Source organism: Caloenas nicobarica, chromosome 1, assembly GCF_036013445.1.
Source record: "Caloenas nicobarica isolate bCalNic1 chromosome 1, bCalNic1.hap1, whole genome shotgun sequence".
NCBI lineage: Eukaryota > Metazoa > Chordata > Aves > Columbiformes > Columbidae > Caloenas > Caloenas nicobarica.
In genome coordinates this window covers 41,963,645-41,983,157 of record NC_088245.1, presented here as the reverse complement: position 1 = coordinate 41,983,157, position 19,513 = coordinate 41,963,645, and the positions used below count along the sequence as shown (strand labels likewise).

Here is a 19,513-nt window from a genome sequence, read left to right as displayed (position 1 = left end):
TCCTATGAAACTACCAGAGGATTCGAAGGTCCGTGAGATGCTCTTGTATTTTTGAGTCCTAATCACTTAGGTGAAAAAAGAATAAGTAAATTATATATTGAACTGCTAACTGGTGCTGAGGCCTGGTGGTTTCCATGGCAACCGGGCTGGAAATAGCAGCCTGCGACGTCACCAGCACGGCACAGGTAGAGTCGGATCCCGCCGCCGTTTTCCCCTGAAGGAGCGAGGGTGGCAGCCGCAAACACCTTGACATTGCAATTACCGTATGCAAATACCGCAGCCACCCTGGGGTACCTGCCCGTCGCCGGGGCACACCGAGTTCACCGCGCACACAGCAGAAATGTACAGACCCCCTTGCAGGTGCTGAGGGAGGCCGGACCCCCCCCTCGCCCCATACCTGCCCTTGTTGCGGGGCAGAGCCGCGGGGTGAGTGAGGCCTTTCTGCCCACGCCAGCAGCCCCGTGTCTGGGTTGGGGGGCTCAGGTCTTTTCTCCGGTGCCCAGTGATGCCCCAGTTGCCCGAGTTGCTCCGCTAACTCATCTTGCAGCTGCAATATTGCACGTCAGAGGGGAGAGATTTCTAAAGAGCTCGGCTTGGACACCATTTCTTCTTTCTGGCGATGGATAAAAGACCTGGTAGGTTTGGTTTTGGTCTATTTAAAAAAAAAATTCATTGGTATATTATTTTGTTGTTGTTTTGTTGCTTTCTGGAGGATTTGGTTTTGTTTTCCCTTTCTCTTTTATCTTTGGGACGCCAAGAATGTAAACTCTGGTCTTTTCTGGCATTGCTGAAGGACAAGTGGGAGGTGTAAATGAACCTACGAGTGTGAACATTTAAAACCTTAATTGAAGGGGTGAATGAGGTGAATCTTTAACAAAGGCCTTCTCTACTCAAAATATTAATTACTTGTTGAAGTAAATACATTTTGAGAAAACAACCAACCAGCCTGGTTCAGGATGGTTATTTGATTATCCTTGTGGAGCCAAGAATGGAGGTTCTGCCTCTTGGACTGTACTGGACTGTAGGTACAGGTGTGTCACAGTGTGACAGGGACTGTCCCCCACTGGAGCCCTGGTAGACAGTGGCAAGGGGGAAGTGAAGAGTAAGTGGCTGTTCAGCTGTGGAATTGAATATCCTTTAGCCAGCAACAACAAAAAAACCCACACCACTGATCTGATTACTTAGCTGTGTGCATGATCAAAACACGGTAGATGTGATACTCCCTTCCATGTATTTTCTGGTGTTTGCGTTCAATTTAGTTTTAGCTGTCCCGAGCGATTGCATTTCCAATGTTTTCCTGAGAAGACGAGACCATATGTCTCCCAGTTAAGGTGATTTGTCCTTTTTCCCCATGTAGCAACAAGCCTGTGCTTTTTCCTTTCTTAGCTTCCTTTGGACCTAAGCATAGTCCAGGTAGCGTCGAACGATCCTCCCTTTTGTTTGTGCCTGTCAGAGGTTTGTAGACAGTTCAGTTCCCAGCTCACTGGCCATTGCTTAGCAAGCTCTCATATTTAGTCCTTGTGTTTGTAAATTGATTTCTGGTTCTTGGTAATGTGCTCATTGCTTTTCTGCAACCTTCTGTTTTGTCGTGAGCTTTTTGAGCAGGTTTAGCCCAGAATTAAATATCAGCTTTCAGGTATGGTTACAACCAAAACAACTCAAGGCTCATCAGCTCTAGAGACTGCACATGCCTGCAGTTATTATTTGCAGCAAAGGCAGCTGTTTGCTTGTAGCAGTGCCCACCTGTACACAGAAGTAGCTCTGTTACAAGTGTCTTCTCCAGGAGGCTGCCCACTGATGTATCCTGCATCTCCTCTGCCTGCATCATTGCAATGACCGTGAATAGAAAAAGCTGATGTTACAGTTGTGATGGCTGGCTCTCTGAGGATGGGTCTCATACTGCCTGTTCCCTTTGGTCAAAATAGATGCACTCTGGACAACGTTTTACGTTCAGATGTAAAAGCTTATCTGTCATATTGGCATAAAAACATTCAGTGTTTATGAGAAAAGTGACACAGGGCGATGGATGGGAGGTTTTATTAGGTGCTGTGGCTCACTGAGTGTTTTTTGCAGATAGTGTGCTGCTTGGACCACCTGTTCTGCTTCACAGGCCAGCAGTGACCTGTGGACCACAGTTTGGGTGATGCTGTTCTAGGGCCTTATCTGTACTAGGAAAACGAAAACAAATAATGCATAGTTTATTGTCTTGTAGTAAAGCTAAATGGCATTGTGTTTTGTTTTTAATATCAGGAGTTGATTCTTGACAGTGCTGCAGCTGTGTGTGAAATAACTGTCCTGATTTTGCCAGTGTGGATGCAGATAAATGTACTTGGAACTACAGAAGGAAGACTCCTACCTTTATCATGTACCTCCTTTTGGAGGCATCTCCAAGTATTAGTAGCTCTTTTTTCCTTCTTTGGTTGGACTACTTTAAATCATTCATATTGTTGTGGCTTCCAAGGGGTTTTTTCTTCCTCAAATACTTGGCTTGTAGGCATTGCCACCAAGAAGTGAATAGATATGAATGTGAAAAAGATAAAGATCTCCAAAACCTTACTGACAAAAGGTAAACCTTGCAACGCACTTCTCTCTGCTCCTAGTAAGCTGTGCTACCACTAGTGATGCGGCAGAGGATTCTGAGATCATCTGGGGCTCGCTAGAGGCAACGTCAGAATTTTGAAGAACTGAACACGTACTGCTCCTCAGCAGTTGTGAAAACGTGGTCTTTGTTTAGACACCTTAGCGTTTAGCTGAGCTTTTAGAGGATGCTTTCCCTATTTAGACCCGCAGTGATCAGGTATGGTACGATGCATGAAGGCCTACAATTAGCAGTTCTGTCTTAAGGTACCTACTGCTATTAACACTTGTAGTGCTCCTCAGGGTTTTCTAACACCTCCTATCTTTTATGCATCTGTCTTTCAGAACGTGAAATCTTTGGGCCAAAAATGGACACAGTTTTGTCATATGGGCATATTGATAGGATGAGAAAGAATGGCACTGCTGAATGTTCCTGTCAGAGTCGTTGGCAAGTGCGTCTGGCAGGAAGGATTTGGTGATGGGGATTAAGATAATGAGCCACATGGAGGTGGACTATGACTTTTCGCTCCTCGTCCCTTCCACTTTTCTCCCAATTCACAGGGTCTTCACAGAAAGGAGAAGCTGGTACTACTGCTGGCTGCACGAGGTATAGTTCTTGGTCTCTTCAGGTGCTGTGTTATCGTACCTGCACAGGGCATTACCTGGTGTGGCTTGGGAAGGGTGGAAGCCAAGAAGACAGGGGCTTATTGTCTTCTGTGCTGGGGTTTGCTCAGGTCTCGGTGGCTGCAACCTCTAGAGTTACACGCTTTGCGTTTGGGGTTGGGATATCATCAATGGCACCTACTGGGGTGGCCCAGCTGTTCATTCACCCTAAAAATACCGCTTTGTCTTCCCCTCCGCCACAGGGCGGGTGGGAGGGGGAACAGGACCGAGTGTGGGGCTCACAGTGGGTGCGTGGGGGACAAACTTTAGGGAATGAGTCCGGCGGCTGGAAGGAGTTGGGCCCCATTTAAAATGGCTGCCGCCGCGTTCGAGGGGCCATTTTAAGTGCCTGTTATCCTACTCTCGCTTAAGGGTGTAATTTGAATGAATGTGAAGCCAACAAAAATGTTAGATTCCAGTACAAATCTGTTCTGATTTGGGGATTCATCCGAGTCCCAACAATGCGTAAAGTGCTGCGGGATGAGAGGTGATATATCGTGGAAATGTAAGATATGAATTTTATATTTATTACTGACTTGGCAGGGTGCTTTTCACATCACCATTCTGGTACAATTTTGATTAGATTTTTATGCTGAGCGTCGGAGAAACACTGCTCGTGTGTACGTAATTCTCTCTCTCTTTTGTGCTTCTCTTCTCTGATAAGGAGAACTCTGTGCTGATGAAAGACACGGGGTTGACAGTCCTTGCACTGTAACGATATAGTTTAGACAATGCCAGTAAAAACTTCCTCTGCCAGCGTGGAGGACGTGTGTTGACACGGAGCAGAGTGCCGCTGGCAGCGTGAGGATGGGTCAGTTTCTGTGTCTTGCCCAATTCCCGACCTCTGCAAGAGTTCGGAAGGGCAATGGTAGTTTCTGTGATCTTGGCGCGTATGGAGACTTGTTCAGTGGTCCTCAGTGCATGTGTTGCTCTCATTTGTCACAAATTGTTGTCTTGTAAGGGATTTTGTTTACTCCCAGCATGTGCTGGCTCTGAACTAGCACTGAAAGCAGATAAAATTCATCTGCAGATGGAGTGTTGTCTGTTCTCTCACAGGTACTCGTTTTCATTAAATGGGTAAGTATCAGGAAAATACCCTTCTTTATAGAGTTACCTTACAAAGGTTCTGGGGCAGTGATAAATCTGTGGGATATATTTATATTTAGGAATTTATACAACCCATGTCTTTTGTATAGAGCTTTTTACAAGCAGTCATGCATGTATTTTACCTTGCTTTGTGTCAAAACTAGTAGCTTCCCCATTTTATACCTTCGCAAGGATTTGTGCCATGTGGTTCACGATGATGCAGAAGGTCTGCATTGAAACTGGGAACTGAACCCAGACTTCTGGGATTCAGTGTACAGTACCCAGGAAGAATGAGGGAGAAGGAAGGTAGGATGATTTTGTGCTTATTTAAAGATATATTTACTTATGTTTGTGTTGAATCTGCTTCTGGAGATGAACAACTTCGATGTGGCACTTTAGAATGTGGCGCATTAGAATAATTGTCTTGAGAAGGGACTTAAAAAGATAAAAATGTACTAGTCATTTGCATCTTCACCACAAACAGCATTGCAATTGTACTGCAGAAATGCGTTTGGCTTGTGGCATTTGGTGGAACCAAAAGGTTTGACTCAATCTGATCTTGGCAGAGCAAAATGTATGAACAGACGATTGCCAGCAAGTTCATTTACCACGATCAGATTGTAAGTTGTCATCTGGGCTGTAGTAGTTGACTCTCTTTGTGATCCTTCTTCATTGCAACGAGAAACAAAATGTTTGCTTAAACCGTCAGGAGGTTGGTTGGTTCAGTGTTACTGAGACTCAGCTGGCAAATGGTAACTCGTTAGCCATGATAACTCGGTTGCTTACTTCTGTGTTTGCATCTCTTGGCCTCATTTTGGTGGGCAGACGATGTCAATGGAAGGCAAGTGATAGGAAAAGCTCGGGGCTTCAGTGGTTGTAATCACTCTTCTCACCCCTAGCCTGGGTAGAAGCAAATCTGCCTGCAGAGCTGCTGGCTGGTAGGAGGAAAGAAACTGAAAAAGATTCGTTAGCATCTAAGTTTATGGCCTTCTAAAGTAAATTTATCACCCTGAGCAAAGCTGTGAATTCTTATATTTAAAATTTTGGCAGTAAATGGACAAGGCTTAAGGTGGTGGTATGTGGGTTAGTAGTTCAGTCCCTACCCTCCCACAGCTGGAAGATGGACTCTTTGCAGCAAAGGTGCAGAACCTTTCCCTTGTTGAGCGCCAAGCTGGGCTTTTGGGCAGCCACGCATTAGCCCAAACCTTCACAAATCCAGCAGTGATGTGTGAAGTCAGGTGGCTCCAGCCTGCGCGAAATGAACCTGTGGACTGTGCTCAGCCCCCTGGGCTGCAGATCTACCCGAGGTCTAAAACCTTAAATAGCCCACATTTGGGACCCGCCTCTCCAGGAGGAAACCTTGCTTGCGGTGTAAAACCACTATGCACTTGAGGTTGTTTATGCGGGGAAGTTAGCATGCAGTAAGCTTGGGGTGTGAGTTTATGGCTCCCCAGCTGTTCTGGGCTATTTTGTGTGGGCATTTTTCTTATGCAATTAAGGACTGAGCTGCTTGCTCCAGTGGTGTTGAGTAACAGAGGCTATGGCATGCTGTCCGTTCAGAGCCTGGCTCATTGCCCCCTTCCCAGGGCGAAGAAGCCCTCTGATAACATTTGGATTTTGCAGGAGGGCGTGCGGGATCGGAGCAGCGGTGAGGTGACGGGGTGGGGGTGAGGGGCCATGAGGCCAGCAGGGCTGCGTGCCCCGTGCCGGGCACCGCTGGGACACGGCTGGCTTAGGTGTGCCCTGGACAAGGCAGGAACATCGGTAACACAAGTGTATGGGGAAGCAGAGCAGAAGCACGGGGAGCCGGTGCTGGGCAGAGGCCGGAGGGGAGCAAACGCTTCCCGCCGGGGAGCCCGGGCTGGCATCTGAGCAGCCTCACCTCTGCCCGCCGGCTCTCGGCAGCCCTTCCTGGCTGCCTGCCGCCTCTCCTCCGCAGGCAGCCCGTCCTGCCGCGCTGGGAGCAGCGGGGTGGGCTGCAGGGAGGACCGGCTCCCGTGGGCCCCCCAGCCACCCCGGCAGAGCAGCCGGCCTCCCCCGGGCTCCCCGTGTCAAGCGCGTGTTGGAGCTTGTGCTTGTCTCCTGGACACCTTCCCGGTGAGTTTTCCAGAGAATGACTACAGATGAAATGCAATTAGACACAGATGGACGGGGGGGTGGGGGAGGGGTGGGAGACGAGCCGAGTTTGAAGATGGGGGGATGGGAGCGATTAATTGTGAGACCGTGAGGCAGAGCGGCGGGTGCGAGGACCAGAGGTCCCCGCAGGGAGATGCTCGCTGGGCCGGGGCCGGGAACCTGAGGAGGTGTCTCTGCTCTCCACTGCTGCCGCCGTCGCTGTTGTGGTTGTTGGAGAGCCAGAGGGAAGCAGCAGGCGTGTCTCAGGGATGATTAATCATGTATGGCAGCAGTGAGGAAGGAGGACGCGGTGCGCACATGGAGACCAGCACCTCCCTTACCCCTGCACGCCTTCAGCTTGCTGGCAGCAATCTCTTCTGCTGTGAAATCCAGCCCCGGAGGAGGGCAGGCAGAGGTGGGGGGGTCTGTGTTTCGCCTGAGCCGAGAGACTGCTCCGTACCCACCCCATCCGCTGGGAGCTCTGAGACACAAGCGACTTAAATCTCCACAGTCTGGGGAAGAATGAAAAAAATGTGAAAGCAGGGAGTTGAGCTAGTCCAGGTGGGAGGAGAGGCAGACCTGACTGAAGGTTTAATTAGCGAGGAGCATGTAAAAAATGAAAGTGGGTTCGGCAACAGCAGGCTGCAAGTGCTTCCCAGTTGGAGAGGTGGGGACAGGACACAGAGCAGCCCAGATTGGTGCAGGTGTCCCTTTGCCTCGGGACTCCTCAGCCTCCGCTCCCTCCACGCCCTGGTGCTACCTGACAAAAAAAGAGATTTAAACAAATTGGTTTCTGTTTTGGAGAAGCAGTTTGGTTTTAAGTCGCCAGGATTTGACTTCGTATTGCTTTGAAGAAAAGCTTAAGAACTAGAAACCTGCCTTTTTTTTTTTTTTCTTTTTGTATGTGTGATTTTTTTTGAGAGGTCATAGTCCTGCACAAGGAGAGAACCGTAAGATGGGAATATCAGAACCTTCCAATGTAGGAGTCCCATGGTTAAACCAGGACCACTGGCAGGCCTGCAACTTTTAACCAGGCTCGCCAGTCCAGTGGCCACTACCTGTGGGGGTCTGCACCCATATCTTCCCGTTGCAATTTCCCCTCGCCATTTCTCCTGCAAGGAGGCGAAAGCATCCCTTTTTTCCTGCATCCCCACCAAAGCTAAGGCAATATTCTTCCCACTGTCACTATAATTTAGGGTGGATGATGTCGAAGTGTCCGTATGTTTTCCCCTTGTCATCAAAGACTCCCCTGTCACAGTCTGTAAAAGTTCTTTTTGGGAGTTTTGGACTGAAGGAAGGGGTTTGATTATATTTTTCTTGGTCCTTATTCCCCTCTGCTCAAGATTTGCTCAGACACCCTTAACTACAGTGCTGTCTTCTGTCACTGAGGTGGGATCTCTGGGCTAATTTTTGTAAGGTTGCTTTGATGTGCTGCTTTTACCTTTGTCCCTGCGAGATTGCTAGAGAGTGTTATTTAATGCTTATAAACAGCTCCACATTTTCCATGTGCCACTTCCTCATGCAATGCAGTGTAGTGGCCAGAATCTGGAATGTACTAATGTCTTTATTTTCCTCTCTCCCCCCCCCCCCCCCCCCCCAGTTCTGGTAAGCATAACTAAGTAGTATTTCACAAGCTAAGTATTGCCACAAAATAAGAGGAGCAGAGCATACAGATTGTTCAGAGGTGGGACTGGAGTGGGTTTCTCTGGACAGAGTTAAGTTCGTTGCCAAATGTGCTGCAGAGCTATGGAAAGTGATGAGGTTGGAAGTACCTTCGCGGGGTTGTTTTGGGATCCTCAGATTAAAAAAAAAAAAAAAAAAAAAGCAATGCAGTTTTCTAAGCAGAATCAAAACACGTTGGTGGCATCAGAAGCTGACAAAACCGAGAGCTGGAATAAATACTTAATGCTCCTCCCTGTGAGACCTCTGCTCGCAGCCAGTAGTCATGGAAAACAGGACAAAACAGATGTGGATGGCCAAGCCAGTGAATAGTGCTGCTTTATTCATCGCCGTTGTGGAGCGAGGTGTTTTCCTCTCCTCACCAATTTGGTGAGCCCCCTTTGTCGGTGCCCTGGGGTGGCGGCGGGAGGAAGGTCCTGGAAGCACATTGCACCTGCGGCAGCCCAGCGGATCTGATTTTTGGGATTTGGGCAGCGTAACGAGCTCCTCCGCTGAGGCGGTGTGGAGGGATGTCTCTGCCTTGCCTGAAGGGACCGTCTACTCGTTTTGAACAGGGGGACTGTTTTCATTGGCGATGTTTTCATTCAGAGCTCTTCCTGAGACGGCTTTCTCTAAGGATGGGGCAGCTTGTCCTCTGTCACCTCTTCAGCGTCCACCAACGGGGTGATGGGAGCAGGGGCTTCGCGCTAAGTCATACCTCGCAGCTTACGTGATTTAAGACAAAGGAAGAAAACTGGAGACGAGCACATAATTTGCTCACTCAGCTGGTGAACGGGCAGCAAGAGGAGTGTGGTGCTAATTAATGTGAACTGTTGATCTCGTTTGGAGAGGGGTGATGCCATGATAGGGAGTAGTGTCCGCCTCTGCGCTGTTGGACCATCTGGGGTGTCATTTAGTCTGCTTCCAGCCCAGGGATTGTTTTGACGAGCCCTCCAGCTTGGTGTTCACTCCAGCCCCAGTGGTGGGATCCCCGGGGACCGCAGCTTGCCAGAAAGGGGGCAGACAGGACTCCCCCCATCTCAGGTGTCACCTTGGGGGCTGCCCAGTCCCTTCCCGTGCCCGGGGATGGTTTCTGACAGCTTGAGGGAGCTTTGGGAGGAACTGGGGGCTGGCTGGCAGGCTGCCTTTAATTCCCCCAGCTGGCAAACAGGAGGCCTGTGCCGGTTGCCGGGGCAATGGCGGGAAGCTGTGTTAGTTTAATGAAGCATTGGGAAGGCTGCTGTTTATTTCAGGGGAGCGGGGGCTCTCTCGCCTGCCAGGATGCTCCTCTGGGGCCGAGGGGCGGCTGCCAAAGGGCTCCTGGGCTGCTGTGCTGTGCTCTCCCCCTCAGCTGCCGTCCTGGGCCCTTCCCGGGGCACAGAGGCCACTGTTGGGCCATCCCTTGGCACAACATGTCTGTCTGCTCCCCTCCCACCTAAGCCTGGCATGTTTGGTGCTGTGCCCTCAAAGTTGTCCTCCTCCAAAAGCTCCTTCCCGGGGTGGCCCCCCCATCCCCTCCCACAGCAGTGGATCTGGTCCTCACCCCTATGCCGAGATGCCGGGATGGATGCCCCTTCCCCTTCATCTCCCGCCTGGCGCATGGCAGATACCTGCTTGGGGTGCTGAACTTACTCTCTTGATTTAAGCAAATTAAGTCTCGAAGCATCAATGTCTTCATAGTAAAGGTGACCCACAAAGGAGGGAGAGGAGGAGAAGAAGAAGAGGAAGGGAAAGAAAAAATAAAATAGCCTTGCGTTTATGCCCCTTTTCCAGTGTCTCTTTATGATTTAAAAAGGACTGAATATGGGGCTTGGGCTTTTTTATCCTCTTTTGCTTCTTTTCTTCCCAGTGTGTTATTTCAAGTACAAAAGGATTTTTGGTCTTGTTTAACCTCTGTGGGGGGGAGGGGAGATTCGATGGACAACTCAAGCACTAATAGGCTTATGACTGTTCAGATAAAACTTCATTAACTGATTATTTAAAAAAATAAGCATTATTCAGACCAGTTAAAAATCAAGGGAGTGTGTGTGTGAACAAACAAATATTAGGTGGAGAGCTTATTTGAAAGTTCAGTAAGCCATGTTCATTTAATGCAAGGCTCAGAAAAGCCTCTCAGGCCACAGACCCATGAATTTTTAGCAAAAAATGGCAAAATGGGACTATTGTCTCACAAAGACAAAAAAAAAAGGCCTTTTCACATGTGAAAAGATAGATGTATTTGGTAAAGATGTAAAAACAGAAATGCACCTGATTTCACCCCTCTCCCCTCCCCTCCCCCCCCCCTTTTTCTGGTTCCCGTATAAAATGCCATATAAACAAACGCTGCCCTGCATGGTGTAGCAGGGCCTCTCCTTGTCCTGCAGGAGCGGTTTCCCGCATCAACCCTTGCAGGACCAAATCCACCCCCCCCCCCCAAATTCAGCAGCACGTTACCCACCCCGCACCTGCTGCCGGGGCAGCAGCGTCCCTCCCACGGCGGTGTGCAGGTTCCCTGTGCACGGATGCTGCTCCGCGTGGATGGGGGGCAAGGAGCCCATCAGCCCAAACTCTCCGACCCCCTGTTGCTAACCTCCCTCTCTGGCCCGTTTCTCTCCGTACGTGCGAGTCTCGCGCCCTGCGCGCGGCTGGTAATTAAAAAAAACCTTGGAGGGGGATATTATCGAGTTAACAGTAGTTATTTGTCAGGCTGCTGGAGTGGGGGGGGAGAGTGATCTATCCCCAGGGAAAGCGGCACTGACGAGGGGTGGGGGGGAGCAGGGGGGAGGAGGAAGTGGGGGCGAGATTGGCAGGTGACTGCCAGCTCCGAGGAGATGACAGCGGCAGCAGCTCCGCCAGTCCCACTTGAACACTGCACTGCAGGTACTGGGTTAATGGGTGGGAAGTGGTGAAGAAGAATATCAGGGTGGGTGGCTGGAGCGGAGGGTGTTGGCGTGGGGGAGTTGATTTCTGCTAAACGCCAAGATTGAGATGACACTCTCTATAGACATGTAATCATTAGACTTTTCATTCCCAAGAATATTTGCCTTCATATAATTTTAAAAAATGCAGAGAAAGCTTTCCCCAAACCTGACAGTATTCTACCTACAATCGCTTCCCCCTTGCCAATATTACCGTGCTCTACAAAACCGGTCTGAAATGCTGTACTATTTTTGACCATTTCTTTAGGATATTTGTAGCGAAATTTTAATTTTTAAAGTGCTAGGAATAGGCTCCTCAGTCCCACATCATCTCCATGTAGCAAGGCCTTTTTACTGAACGTGAGACTGCATTACAATCTAAACCTCACAATTTTCTTGTTTGATGATACTGACTATCCAACTAGAAAATTCATGTATCCTGCTTTTGCAGGACTGGCAGGTTAGACCTAGACTGAAGTCCTGATTGACATCTGCAGACAGCAGTCTTGCTTGTGCTCTCTCTCTCCCCCCTGTGCTTGTGCTCTCTTTTTTTTTTTTTTTTTCCTCTTTTCCCTTTTCGGAGGGCAAAACATCTGTTTGCAAAGGGCTGAGGACAGGCGCTGCACGGAGAGATAAAAGCAAAGAGCCCTCATCCCATGTAAGAGTTCACAGATCTGTAACTCAGGGGGTTGGCAACAGGGTTTGGCAAGGGTTGAAATCCTTCTGTCTTTCTCCCTTCTCACATGTTTGAGTTTGAAAAACAAAAAAACACCGGGGTTATCTCAGATGTGCAATAGTGAGGATTTAGATGTCAGCTTCGCTATCAGCTTCATTCTTTGTGTACAAAGAGAGAAAGAGGATCACAGATTTGCACCTAAGCTATACAGAGCGGTGCCTGGGTTTGTCACAGCGAAGGGAGCCGATGTCTCTTCCCTTCTGCTACAGCAGAGCGGAGCCCCAAGGGCCTTACGCAGGTGGTGCCTGGGTTGGGGTCCTGTCCTCCTCCCTCCTGCAGCAAGAGCCAAGTTTAAGGAACCCGCTGAGAGTTCAAGGCATACGTGTGATAATAGACCTGCGTGATCTGTAGCAAACAGAGGAAGCTCAGAAAAATGTCTCTGTTCTCATGTGTCTCCCTCTCAGCACCACCACCAGCCCCCTGTAAAATGTTTAGCCATAAAAATGCTGCCTCTTCTCTTCGACCTGTTGTGATTGTGGAGAGGGCCACCTCCTATGCCTGTACACCCATGGCGTTGCAGGTTTTAGTGCAGAGACTAGGTAAGATGTTCTGAGCTGTGAAAACAGCCGATAGGATGGTCTATACATCCAAATTAACCTATGGCTCTGGTACTGTACGGATGCGCGTATCAGAAATGCCTGCAACAAAAGGGACAAACTCCCTTTTATTTTCTAGCGCTGACATAGGCATGCTGATTTATATTACACGGAGATACATATTTTGACTGCTTGACAAAGAAAATCATACCGACGACAGCTTCTTGTCATGCAAGTAATCCTACCAAATGGAAGCACGATCAGTGCCATCCGTTTTGAGGTGTCTTCTGGGTGGTGGTTTCCCAAGTCTTGGTGTGGCTGGTTTTGGGGAACTGAGCCCTGTGTTTTAACCTGGTGACTGCCTGCGGTCTTCACTGAAGAGCGCTGGGAGCTTTGGGCATTTAGCAGCTTTGAAAATTACATCACAGGCATCTTAAATGGTACTTTTCAAGTGTGCATTTGTTTTAAAGCCTAGCAGCTGGCCTTTTGGCCATATATATAGATAACACACTCACTGAAATACTTACTAGGAATGGCAGTTACTTGAATTCAAAGAAAAATTACACATTTCTCTCCTGCCTTCCCCTTCCACTTTTCTGTGTGGAACAAGGATCCCAGGGATGCACCCCCTGGTCCTTGACACGCAGCAAGACCTTGAGGTGGACCGTGAACCTACTTGCCTGTCGGTTTTGCTGGGGGTAGAAGGGACTCACTGCTTAAAGTGCCACCTGCTTTTTGGATGTTTGAGCTACAACCTGCTACGTTTTCACTGTTACTAACACAGAGCAGCAAGAGTTAGATGCGGGCAGCCTTGCTTGGGGGTAAATGGGGCTGAGGGAAGACACCAGCAGGAGACACAAAGAAAACCCCTTTGTTCAGAGCTCACAATTAATAGAACTGAAATTTTGGGCGAGTCTTAGGGTAGCAGGAGCGGGTAACACAAAGCCAGCATTGGGAGCTCATTTTCATTTCAACCATCTTGTGCATGTGTAGTTGGCTGTCTTTGTTTAAAGAACTTGGCCTTCAGGTAGATTTTATTTGGATGGCTTGCTTATCCAAAGAACATTAATGACTTTCCTTGAGGAGTTCCAGCCAGTACCTTTGCACCCCGGTTCTCCTCTAGCCCTGTTTTCTCTTTTCCATAATCTCCTAGTGCCCGGCAGCAAGCCTTTAGGGTACATGCGCAAGCGAGAGGAGCTTGAGTTGGGGAATTAATATTCCTGGAACATAACACCAGCAGCATGCACACGCTGAGGAGAATATTAGAGCTATTAGCGGTGGGAGTTTGGAGTGCATGCAATATCTAGATGGAGAATTCAGTGTGATTAATCTGCCTCTAAGCAGCAGCCTCCAGGCTCTGGGAATTCTGTGGCACGTTTGAAATCAGAACTTTTTTTAATTACCTTTCCGCATCAACAAAACAATCGCAGTTGTGTGAAAATAGGCCCATTCAGTCCCTGCCCTGTCTCTTTTTTTTCTTCCCCACCTCCCCCCCCCTTTCTTTTTCTCCTTTTTGGATGAGACATGCTGTCAAAGCCCTGACTATTCGTGGTCCCAGCAGCGCCGACAGCACTTTGCACAAGTGCAGAGGGACTCGGCCTGGAGCCTTGGCCGGCCTCCAACTCAGGTAATTGCCTTGTGGGCCAAGTCGGAGCAAGCCCCTGCTAGTCGGTGTACATGTGCTAGATTCCTTCCTCTTCTCCTCTTCTTTATTCCGCTTCCCAACAAGCGCCCAGGCCTCCCGCTCTCCCCCGTCACCTTCTGGCCTCGCTGGCATCCTGGCGCGCTGGCAGCCGTGTTGCTCCCCCCCCAGGCAGGTTCAGGGAGATTCCCCGAGAGAGAAGGAGAGGGATAAACATGGAGCTTTCTCTCATACAGACAGAAGGGTGGAAAAAATAAATTAAAAATATCAAAGGAGATCCAGTCAGTATAAAAATGGTAGCAAAGTTGTGGCCAAACAAGGAGAAAGACTTGCTGAAGGGTACAAGATTGGGATGGGGACCTCCCTGCTTGCAAATCGTACCTTTTTCCTCCCTCTCACAAGGGGAGGCAGAAGGAGTGTTTCTTCCTTCCATTGCAGCCTGGTTTATTGCCGTACTGGCACAGAGAAGCTGTAAAACGACAGGGGAGATCTTCCCTGGTGCTGTAGCCGTGCCAGGGCTGAGGCGATGCCCCAAGGCGCTGGGATTCAGCGTTGGTGTGGGAACGGAGGCTCCAGCCATGGAGGAGCTCCCACCTGGAAGAGCATCTTCTGGCCACCTGGCTTTTGCGCTGGAAGCATGTAGAGCTGCCAGGGTGCAAAAATTTCTGACAAGCTCCTCTTGCCCGCTGCCAGGCTTTCAGCGCCGCCGTCCCTGGTGCTCGCCCTCTGGGGCACCTTGGGTGCTCGTGGGGTGCTCCCACCGACCGGCAGCCGCAAGCCGGGAACGCACCTGCCAGCCAATTCGTGGCAGGGATCTGGATTGTTTCCTGCTCGCCCCACATACAGGTTTCCCTCCCACGGCACTGGCAGGTTGCAAGAAGGGCAGGCTGCGATGGCAGCGCCGTTTTCTTCTCCCTTCCAGGTCTGCGCGGTGGTGTGGAACGTGTTGCAGGTCTCGGCAAGGGCAGGGATGGAGGCTGGAGGGAGGACTGGACACACAAGCTGTCTCCCCTTTGGCTCTGCAGTTCAGATAACTTTAATATATAACGTCTGCAATTAGCACTGTTTAATTTATTTTTTTTTTATTTCACTTGGCTGCCGCTGTGCCCTTGGCTTATCCCTCTGAATTCCTGGCCTTCAGGCATGATTATCACAGTGCAAGTTTGAGCTGCATTGCTTCAAAAGGAGAAAAAAAAAATCCATTTTAAACACAAATAACAGATTTTTTTTTGGCCTATTTACCAACGTGTTTGAGGTTGTGTTAAATTTTGAGAAATTGATATTAAAAAAGTCCTCAAGCTGAATAAACAAAACCCCCCCAAACATCACAACTTTCCAGGTTGCATTAAGCCAATAGCCCCTTAATAACCCTTTGTTTTCTTTTAGGGTTTATTTCAGAAGTGACCACAGAAGTCTCTGTCATCAGCTTTTATTCCTACAGCAACATCCAAGCATTGCCTTGTATTAGGAGTATATCAAAGCCTCCTGGCTTTTCTTTCACCTACCCGTGCCTCCCTGCTTCTCCCCAGGACACCTAAAACCTAAAAATACAATAGGGAACAAAAAAATCTCACTCTTTAACCCTATTGCCTTGCTTAGGCCTCATGTACAACTCTGTTATCTTAAGCCTGACCTTTAATACCTTTTTTACTCCAGTTATAGTTTAAAACTGGCTTTGGATCCTCAAGTGGGGGAAACAAAACCCCAAGGACACGCTGATTAGCATTACCTCATCCCGGCCCACAGCTCCCAGACCCGAGCTTCGGTTCTACCGCTCACCCAGCGGCTCTCAGCCCCTGCCTTCCCAGTGCGACCCGGAGCATCCGCCTGTTTCAGCCCTTTCTCCTCAATCCCCCTTTGCCGTTCCCCCCCCGAGCCTCCCCCACGGCCGCTGGTGCCCCTCGGTTGTCACCCCAGCCCCTCGTCCTGCTCCAGCCCCGGCGGGTCTGTCCCAAAAGGGCTGCGGGAGCCTGTGCCGCGCCGGAGGACGGTGCCTGGGTTGGCGGTTGCTGTCTGTCCTGCCCGGACCACTTTTGAAAGGTATTTCCATCGTGGTCACAAACTTTATTTGTGGGGAAAAAAACCCAAACCAAACAAAACAACAAACAAAGCACAAAAAACCCCCACAACATGAAAAGAGAGTATGTTTTGTACAAAAAAAAAAAAAAAAAAAAAAAAGCCATTTTCTTGGCCAGCCATTTCCTGAGTTCCCTTTGTTACTACTGCAGATATGTGTTTGAATAAGAGCCTTTTCCCCTCCCCTCTCCTATTCCTCCCTGTTCTACCCTGCAGTGAAGTCACAATCCGGCGTTTGTGGGCTCTGTGTGATGTCAGAGACTCAGCCTTGTGACTTCACCGGCGGGCTCAGGCAGAAGGTGCAGACGGGGCTGACAGAGGAGAGGAGAGAGGGGAAAAAAAAAAAAAAGAAAAAGAGAAAAAAAAAAGCCCCCTCCTCTTCCCTTCCCCCCCCTCCCCCCCACCCTCTCGGTTTATAAAACCAGTAGCTGAGATAAATCGGAAGGGGGTGGGGAGAAGCAGCGGGGAAAGCTGCGAAAGATGCCAGAAAGGTACAGTAAATGGGCTTTATCTCTCCCTTCCCTCTCCCTCAAAGTTGAGAGTGGAGAATTGCCCTGCAGAGGCCACCTCTCGCCCACCCCGCGCGCGTTGGCGGCGGTCGCGGCCGCGCGTCTGCGGCGCCCCGTGCGTGTCACCCACCCCCGCGACGCCGCCGTGCCCGCGGGTGGGCTGGGGGGGGTGCTGCGTGGCGGGGGGCGGGTGGGCGGCGGGGGGCAGCGCGGCGGCGGGGGGGGGCGGCCGGAGCCCGGCGTGGCCGAGCGCCGGGGGCCGCTCGCCTTGTCCCTTTTCAAAGGCCCCAGCTGTTGGCTGCTCGCTGCAGTCTGGCTGCTGCTCCCAGACCGACAGAAATGGGTTAGGAGGTGTGTGCGGGGGGGGGGGACGGACTCCCCCAGCCCCCCGCCCCGTCCTTCCTTCCCCCTGTATCTCTCGTTGACGATGGGTTTTTATTTTGTTTTGGTCTCGGATGCGTTTTTATTTTTTTTTCCCCCTCGCTCTGCAGGTTGAGAGGAGCACGGGGGCGGCGGGGGTGGGGGCCTCTGCCATTTCACCGTCACGGGTGGGCACAGCAGGAGGGAGAAGGGCAGGGCCTCAGGGTCACATTCTCAAGGGCTGGCAGATACGATTTCTTTAATTAATCTCCATCTTTTCTGGGGTTTGTTGTTGTTGTTTTCTTTTTTTTTTAACTGACAACGGCACAATAGCGATGTGGGTGCACCAGCAAAGAGCAACCTCAAAAAAAAGGGGGGGGGGAGAAAAGGAAAAAAAGGAGGGGGGGAGGAAAAGGGGGCGTTAGTTTGCCCCTCCCTTCTTCTTCAGCATTTTTTTTTCCTGTGTCCAATTTACCATTCACTTGAGATTTTGGACAAAGATGGGGGCAGTGGGTGGGCTGCTTTGAGTTTTGTGATATAATATGACTGGTGCGAGAGAGTAAAGCACAGACAATTAAGGATCAGCGCGAGGGCTTTGCTCATTCAGTCTGTTGAAGAAGCCGTCATTTTGTGTTAGCGCGTGTGTCTGGAGGAGGAAGGATAGTGGAGAGTGACAGTGGAAGGATGCCTAACGTTGTGGTGTATTTGTACTTGCTAAACGCCGTCTTCAGGAGAGGGAGGGCTTCAAAAGACAGGGATGAGGGAAAGGGGGTCCTTCTGAATTTGTCCCTGCGGTGAAGCCACTTCATACTGGACCCTGGCTGCTGGGAACATGATGTTTTGTTGCCTCCTCAAAAGGAGAAGGCTGAGGAAGGAAGGGTGCGTGCAGGTGTCAGGCAGGCTCCTTGCCGCCGCTGCTCTGCCCATGCCGCTCACCCCGATGACCGGCGGCTTCTCCGGTGCTCCAGTTCACAAAGCTCCTGGGCAAAGCGTCGCATCCCGACCAGCTGCGGCCCCAGGCTCTTCTCTGCTCCTGGGTCGCTTGGGTCCCGCTGCTGCACTTGGCTCCTAGCGACCCAGAGCACATCCTGCTTTTGTAGTTATTTCTTTATTTCAACTACTGGACCCTGGCTGTCCTCTGCCAACGCGTTTCAAGGCTGATGAATAGCACCCCCTGCAGTTAAAGAGCTGATCTTTTGTAGCACAAATGTATAATTAATTGTGCAGCGCTTTTGCAGTCTGAACAGGCGAGTGGATTCTTGGAAGACACCCATGTACTGCTGCCTGCTTCTCAGACCCCCAGCTCCACAGCCCTGAAAGCCTCCATCCTACCATACTGTGTGTAGTGATCTGAAACAGAATTCCAATCCAGGTCTTTGGTGTAAAAGCCAAAAACACTACAAAAAAATCCAAACCCAAAGCACAGCTGCACAGCAGGACTCTCCCGCCCCTGCTCTGACATGAAAGGACTTTTGGGGTTATTTGCATCTCTGCTCCATCAAGGTGGTGATGTTTGGGGATTTTTTTTTTTTCCACTTCTTCTCTCAGAGGGGAAGTAAGGATTTGTTAGTTTGTAAAGCACTTTGAAGATAAAAATCACTGTGCTGAGTGCTGCCTGTTGGCTTGTCTGAGTCACAGCCTGGGCTTGGTGGGGAAGTGAAGCCTGGAATCGCCCCGCAGCCTCCTTGGAGGATTAAGTCAAATGACCCATATTGGGAGTCCTCCTTTGGACCTCTGGCACCAGGAGGGGCAGAAGTGGGGGTGACCAGGTGGGACCGGTCACTGCGTGTGAGCCTGGGATGTGGGGGGCAATGAGCAAAATGCACCCTGCGAAACGGAGGGCAGAGTACATGGGGGATGTGATTTAGCTAAGATTAGATATGGAAGAGACTTTAAGCCTCCTCATCTTGTCTGTGTACAGCAGGATCGTCCCCTACGGGATTTTCCTCAGTTCTTTATCTACACCTGCTTCTAAATGACTCCTGAAGGAGCAGAAAGCAGTGGAGAAAACCCTTTGCTTTGATTTATCTTCAGCTGGGGACATCCATTGCCCAGGACTGTAACCATAGGTGTTTGGGGAGGGGAGAGGCATGCATCACTTCAGCCCCATGTTAGGATATGAAAGGATTAAATCTTTTTCCTAAGCAAAGTGGAAGGTCCCCAGGTGTCTTCTCTCAAGCTCAGAGATTGCCGTGGGAGAAGGAGGCAGGATCCAGCTGGGTAAAGAGACCTCATCAAGAGGATAAAAGCATTTAGGGTAAAGGACAGTCTGTCTCCCTGAGTAGGGGAAGTAATCAGTGAGGATGTGCAAGGGTCTCTCAAAAAGCCCTAGGCAGGCGATGCTTATATCAGAGTAGAATTTCCTGGCAGTGGTGAAGGGGAATGAGCTGAAAGTGTTAATTGGTTCCCCCCGCCCCCTTTTCTGTTAAGATATTCCCTTTCTTGTAACCACCACTGCTTTTTTTCTTCTTTCTTTTTTTTTTTTTTTTTTTTAACTTCAATCTCAATGAAGAGAAGTGTTAAGGAAACCCCCTACTTACCACCTAAGGCTTAGCTGCTGACTTACTGTTTCTTGAGATGAGATAATGTTAGCTGATTATAAATAGGATGACTACCCTTTTTCATCAATATTAGGGGTAAGCCAGCACCTTGATCTT

The 19,513-nt window shown here is 49.8% G+C and overlaps 1 protein-coding gene across 4 annotated transcripts in view; it reads left to right on the top strand.

The window, feature by feature from the left end:
• The window catches only part of TCF20 (transcription factor 20), a 132,715-nt gene that overhangs the window by 39,598 nt on the left and 73,604 nt on the right, over nt 1-19,513 (top strand). The gene's annotated exons all lie outside the window — the stretch shown is intronic.